Source organism: Schistocerca nitens, chromosome 8 (assembly GCF_023898315.1).
Source record: "Schistocerca nitens isolate TAMUIC-IGC-003100 chromosome 8, iqSchNite1.1, whole genome shotgun sequence".
Taxonomy (NCBI): Eukaryota; Metazoa; Arthropoda; class Insecta; order Orthoptera; family Acrididae; genus Schistocerca; species Schistocerca nitens.
In genome coordinates this window covers 604,791,778-604,799,011 of record NC_064621.1, presented here as the reverse complement: position 1 = coordinate 604,799,011, position 7,234 = coordinate 604,791,778, and the positions used below count along the sequence as shown (strand labels likewise).

The 7,234-nt window shown below is 46.8% G+C and overlaps 1 pseudogene; it reads right to left on the bottom strand.

Moving 5' to 3' along the window:
* Window positions 1-503: 503 nt before the first annotated feature.
* Window positions 504-621, bottom strand: LOC126199817 (5S ribosomal RNA; annotated as a pseudogene).
* Between the last annotated feature and the right edge of the window lie 6,613 nt (window positions 622-7,234).

Sequence of the window (7,234 nt, the reverse complement as noted above, 5' to 3'; positions counted from 1 at the left end):
GTCGATTCACTTCTGCCGTACTCAATAACACAAAAAGCTTTCTGTTGAGCGGTCGCCATCTTAGCATCAACTGACGCTGACGCCTAGTCAACAGCGCCTCAAGCGAACAAATGTACAACTAAATGAAACTTTATAGCTCCCTTAATTCGCCGACAGATAGTGCTTAGCTCTGCCTATGGTCGTTGCAGAGTTTTAAATTCCTAAAGTTGTGGTATTCTTTTTGAATCACCCTGTATAGCTACCAATCATTACAATTGGAAGAAGTAATAGTACAAGGTTAGCGGAAAAACTAAAACTCCTCCCGAGCAGGCCATGAAGACCCAACGGTACCGACCGGCCGCCGTGTCATCCTCAGGCCTTAGAAGTTACTGGATGCGGATATAGAGGGGCATGTGGTCAGTACACCGTTCTCCCGGCCGTATGGCAGTTTCCGACACCGGAGCCGCTACTTCTCAATCAGGTAGCTCCTCAGTTTGCCTTACAAGGGCTGAGTGCACCCCGCTTGCCAACAGCGCTCGGCAGACCGGATGGTCACCCATCCAAGTGCTAGCCCAGCCCGACAGCGCTTAACTTCGGTGATCTAACGGGAACCGGTGTTACCACTGCGGCAAGGCCGTTGGCACAAGGTTAGCAATGGAAACGAATTAGAGAAAACAGTGATATACTCGTATAGGGATGAGGAAAGCACGGACAGTGTTAGACAATGTGACAGAAATACTGCTTCGCTGTCGGGCAGAAGGTACACAGCTGAGATATGCCGAAGAGAAGCAGATAATGCTTTAATCTCCTCTTCGGTGCGGAGAGGTTTTGGATAAGACGCAGACTAATGGGTTGTTTGTTCCAGAGGCGCATTAGTTTAATGGGGATGGGGTTGTTATGCACAGGCGGGGCCACGGCGCTGGACTTGCGCTGCAGCTACGGAATGATGACAGGCATCTGGTAGGCGGTGTGGGTACTGAGCACGACAGAGACAGAGAAACCGCAGAGGAAAACAGGGAACGTGAAAGTGACGTCATCCACTGCGTCTGTTCACATTCACGCTAACTGAGAGAGGTACTGGAGCGAGAAAACACCGAATTTTATCCCCATATCTCTCGCAAACATTTGTGGCTTACTCTTCACAGCCAAAAGACCTAAAGCGGAATAGACTGCTGTGTCGTCTGATAGCGGCTGCCTTGGATACGCGTAGAACTGTCAGCGAGGTTTGTAGAAATCGAGACGGTGTCGATTCAGCAGTCCGAAACCAGATGTCAGCTGTGACCCGTGACACGATGACGATGTTGCGTGTGACCTCGTACGAGGCGGGATCCGAAAGTAACGAGATTTTTCTCTGGCAGTTGGCAGAACTGTAGTTCCGAGTTCTCCCGTTACGTGCCTTCACTAGACACGATTTTGTATCACTTGCCTTTGCAGCATTGGTGTGGAAATGTTTCACGTGTCCGGCGATCTTTCAACGGCAGACACTAAAAAACCGACATACTAACACCAGGTTCTGCCAGGGAAATACGCAACATAAACTGTAGGAATGCTTCGAACAGGTTGTGGTGAGGAAGCTTTGAACCAGGCAATGGTTTACGAGTCGTTTTCTCGTTCTCATACACTCCTGGAAATTGAAATAAGAACACCGTGAATTCATTGTCCCAGGAAGGGGAAACTTTATTGACACATTCCTGGGGTCAGATACATCACATGATCACACTGACAGAACCACAGGCACATAGACACAGGCAACAGAGCATGCACAATGTCGGCACTAGTACAGTGTATATCCACCTTTCGCAGCAATGCAGGCTGCTATTCTCCCATGGAGACGATCGTAGAGATGCTGGATGTAGTCCTGTGGAACGGCTTGCCATGCCATTTCCACCTGGCGCCTCAGTTGGACCAGCGTTCGTGCTGGACGTGCAGACCGCGTGAGACGACGCTTCATCCAGTCCCAAACATGCTCAATGGGGGACAGATCCGGAGATCTTGCTGGCCAGGGTAGTTGACTTACACCTTCTAGAGCACGTTGGGTGGCACGGGATACATGCGGACGTGCATTGTCCTGTTGGAACAGCACGTTCCCTTGCCGGTCTAGGAATGGTAGAACGATGGATGTACCGTGCACTATTCAGTGTCCCCTCGACGATCACCAGTGGTGTACGGCCAGTGTAGGAGATCGCTCCCCACACCATGATGCCGGGTGTTGGCCCTGTGTGCCTCGGTCGTATGCAGTCCTGATTGTGGCGCTCACCTGCACGGCGCCAAACACGCATACGACCATCATTGGCACCAAGGCAGAAGCGACTCTCATCGCTGAAGACGACACGTCTCCATTCGTCCCTCCATTCACGCCTGTCGCGACACCACTGGAGGCGGGCTGCACGATGTTGGGGCGTGAGCGGAAGACGGCCTAACGGTGTGCGGGACCGTAGCCCAGCTTCATGGAGACGGTTGCGAATGGTCCTCGCCGATACCCCAGGAGCAACAGTGTCCCTAATTTGCTGGGAAGTGGCGGTGCGGTCCCCTACGGCACTGCATAGGATCCTACGGTCTTGGCGTGCATCCGTGCGTCGCTGCGGTCCGGTCCCAGGTCGACGGGCACGTGCACCTTCCGCCGACCACTGGCGACAACATCGATGTACTGTGGAGACCTCACGCCTCACGTGTTGAGCAATTCGGCGGTACGTCCACCCAGCCTCCCGCATGCCCACTATACGCCCTCGCTCAAAGTCCGTCAACTGCACATACGGTTCACGTCCACGCTGTCGCGGCATGCTACCAGTGTTAAAGACTGCGATGGAGCTCCGTATGCCACGGCAAACTGGCTGACACTGACGGCGGCGGTGCACAAATGCTGCGCAGCTGGCGCCATTCGACGGCCAACACCGCGGTTCCTGGTGTGTCCGCTGTGCCGTGCGTGTGATCAGCCCTCTCGCAGTGTCCGGAGCAAGTATGGTGGGTCTGACACACCGGTGTCAATGTGTTCTTTTTTCCATTTCCAGGAGTGTAGTTGCCAAATATCAATTGAAGACGAATCACGACCGGGATGTCCATGGACTTCCAGAAGGAACGAAAACATTGAAAGAATCGGTGTTTCTAGAACAGCTGGTGGATTTCTGGAAATGAGTGGAATATCCTAGATTGCATGCCAACGAATATTTATTGAAGATCTGAAGATGAAACGTGTTGTAGCAAAATTAGTTTTGTTTGTGTTTTCTGACGACCTGACAGCTAATAGTTTGCCAGTGTACCGGGAATTGAAAGAACAGTGAGAAATTGACCCGTATTTTGACGCAAAAGTCATCACGGGCGATGGATAATGGTGTTACGCATACGGCGAGGAACCAAGCAACAATAATTAAATCACTGAAAACTAAGGACTCTCATGGATATGATGGAGTGCCTAGCAGAACATTAAAGTACGGTGCTGCACACGTTAGCCCTGTATTTAGCCATATTTGTAATTTTTCCTTTAAGAATGGTCAGTTTCCTGAACGATTCAAGTAGTTGGTAGTAAAGCCACTTTATAAAAATGGAGAAAGGGATACTGTAGACTATTTTAGACCTATTTCTATGCCATCAGTGTTTGCTAAAGTTATTGAAAAGATAATTCATCCTTTTATATTACATAATTTGTCATGAAATGTACAATTCGGCTTCAGAAGTCGTTTAACAACTGACAATGCTCTATTTTCTCTGTGAGGTACTGGATGGATTAAGCAAAAGGTTCCGTACGCTAGGCATATTTTTTTGAATTTAACTAAGGCATCTGATTGTGTTGATCACAAAATACTGCTCCAGAAGCTGGACCACTATGGAGTACGGCCAGTAGCTCACAATTGGTTCACCTCTTTGCTTTAATAACAGACAGCAAAAGGTCATTATTCACAGAGTTGAGAATGGCTGTGGTGTGGAGTCTGAGTGGGATACGGTCCAAGGAGGGGTGCCCCAGGGATCAGTGCTGGGGCTAATCGTGTCCGTTTTTTATATAAATGATATGCCCTGAGAATGGGCGTATGATAAGTGAAACTGAACAGTTTAGGTTTCTAGGTACTAAGATAGATAGTAAACTGTCGTGGAAAGCCCACGTTCAGGACCTTGTTCAAAGACCTAATGCTACCATTTCTACTATTCGTACGGTATTTGAAGAAAGTGATTGTTCGATACAAAAATTAGTCTACTTCGCTTATTTTCATCCGCTTATGTCATACGGTATTATATATATATTTTCTTTTCTGTCGTTTCTTGTTAACAGTATCAGCTTTCACTCAGTTAATAGTAGGCAGAAATCCAATCTGCGTTTGGATCGCACTTCCTAAACTCTTGTGCAGAAAGCTGTGCAGTATACTGCTGTATCCATTTTCAATAAGCTACCACAAGAATTAAAAAATCTTAGCAGTAATCCACGCGCTTTTAAATCGAAACTGAAGAGTTTCCTCAAGGGTCACTCCTTCTGGTATGCTGAGGAGTTCCTTGAAATATTAAGCTGAGTCCTACGTTAGATTGTTGATTACGCTTGCTTAAACCTATGGCTTCACTTTTTGGGTTCATAAACATTTTATTTTATCTGCTATTTTATGTTGTAATTTCATGTACCGACACGTTCCATGACCACGGAGATTTGCTCATCAATTTAGTCCTACGGAACTAGAAGTGTAAATAAATATATCCAGCCAAAATAAGGCTCCTTCATCATCAAGAACAAAGAAGGCAAAGCAGGTGAGATGCTCCGTGAAGGTAAACGTTGCTTTGTTCCCCAGGAAACGACAGTTGACGCTCATTACCACCTTGCAGCTCTAAAACGATTACGTGAAGGACTGACAAAAAGCGACCGACACTGTGCCACTCAGGAGACTGGCTGTTTCACCACAACGCCCCAGCACACACGGTGCTGAGCGGAGGGCACCTTTTGGCAGAACACCAAATGACAGCGGTATCTGACGCACTCACTCATCAAACCTGGCCCCCTGTGATTCTTCCTTATTGTCAATAATGAATCATGAGCGCAGAAGCGTTTTCATGGCGTAGAAAAAGTTTAAAAATATCGCTAGAGGCGCTAAACGGGAAAACTTCATACGAGCTTAAAAACTGTTACCATCAATGAAAAAAAAAATTCCTCTAACGTATTACATCTTAATAAAAGGAAACATATTGCGTAGTAGGCTGTAAGAATATCTTTATTTAAATCGTGAGATTAGCTAACATCGACGACTTACCATTTTAAAGCACCTGTAAAACCAACGAGGAAGAATATCACATTGTATGCAAACACATCCATACATCGCCATGTATAAGTCGGGTGATGTTGAGGGTATTAGATTAGGAAATGAGACACTTAAAGTAGTAAAGGAGTTTTGCTATTTGGGGAGCAAAATAACTGATGATGGTCGAAGTAGAGAGGATATAAAAAGTAGACTGGCAATGGCAAGGAAAGCGTTTCTGAAGAAGAGAAATTTGTTAACATCGAGTATAGATTTAAGTCTCAGGAAGTCTTTTCTGAAAGTATTTGTATGGAGTGTAGCCATGTATGGAAGTGAAACATGGACGATAAATAGTTTGGACAAGAAGAGAATAGAAGCTTTCGAAATGTGGTGCTACAGAAGAATGCTGAAGATTAGATGGGTAGCTCACATAACTAATGAGGAGGTACTGAATAGGATTGGGGAGAAGAGGAGTTTGTGGCACAACTTGACCAGAAGAAGGGATCGGTTGGTAGGACATGTTCTGAGGCATCAAGGGATCACCAATTTAGTATTGGAGGGCAGCCTGGAGGGTAAAAATCGTAGAGGGAGACCAAGAGATGCATACACTAAGCAGATTCAGAAGGATGTAGGTTGCAGTAGGTACTGGGAGATGAAGAAGCTTGCACAGGATAGAGTAGCATGGAGAGCTGCATCAAACCAGTCTCAGGACTGAAGACCACAACAACAACAACAAGTATCACATTACATACCGCACATTAATGTACCATTTTATCGTACAAGATTCCTGCTCGCGTGTGTAACATAACTTATGGAATGTCGTAATTGTCAAATTATTTTTCATAGCACGTAAAAAGTGAAAATTATATTGCATCGTTAGATAAAACACAGGAACATACACTGAGGAACCGATGACACTGGTACACGTGTCTAATATCGTGTAGGGCCCCCGCGGGCACGCAGAAGTGCCGCAACACGACGCGGCATGGATTCGACTAACGGCTCCAGTAATGCTGGAGAGAATCGACGCTCAATAATGTTCATATCTGGTGAGTTCGGTAGCCAGCGTTAGTGTTTAAACTCAGAAGAGTGTTCCTGTAGCAATTCTGTACGTGTGGGGTGTCGCATTGTCCTGCTGGAATGGCGCAAGACCGTCGGAATGCGCAGTGGACATGAATGAATGCAGGTGATCAGACAGAATCCTAACGTAGGTGTCACCTGTCAGAGTCGTATCTGGACGTATCAAGGACCCCATATCACTCCAACTGCGCACGCCCCACACTATTACAGAATCTCCACCAGCTTCAACAGTCCCCTGCCGACATGTAGGGTCCATGGATTCATGAAGTTGTGTCCATACCAGTACACGTTCATCCACTCGACTCAATTTGAAACAAGACTGGTCCGACCAGGCAACACGTTTTCAGTCATCAACAATGCAGTGTCGGTGTTGACGGGCCCAGCTCTGTGTCGTGCAGTCATGGGTACACAAATGGGCCTTCTGCTCCGAAAGCCCATTTAGATCATGTTTCATTGAATGGTTGCACACTGACACTTGTTGATGGCCCAGCATTGAAATCTACATCAATTTGCGGAAGGGTTGCACTTCTGTCACGTTGAACGATTCTCTTGAGTTGTTTGTCCCGTTCTCGCAGCATCTTCAGTGTTGTCGGAAGATTTGATGTTTTACTGGATTCCTGATATCCACGGTACATTAGTGAAATGGTCGTACGGGAAATTCCCCATTTCATCCCTATATCTGAGATGCTGTGCCCCATCTCTCGTGCGCCGACTATAACACCACGTTCAAACCCGCTTAAATCTTGATAACCTCCCATTGTAGCTGCAGTAACCGCGCTAACAATTCCACCAGACGATTGTTAAATAGCCGTTGCCGACCGCAGAGCCGTATTCTGCCTGTTTACACATCTCTGCAAATGTTTCAAATGGCTCTGAGCACAATGGGACTCAACATCTGAGGCCATCAATCCCCTAGAACTTAGAACTACTTAAACCTAACTAACCTAAGGACATCACACACATCCATG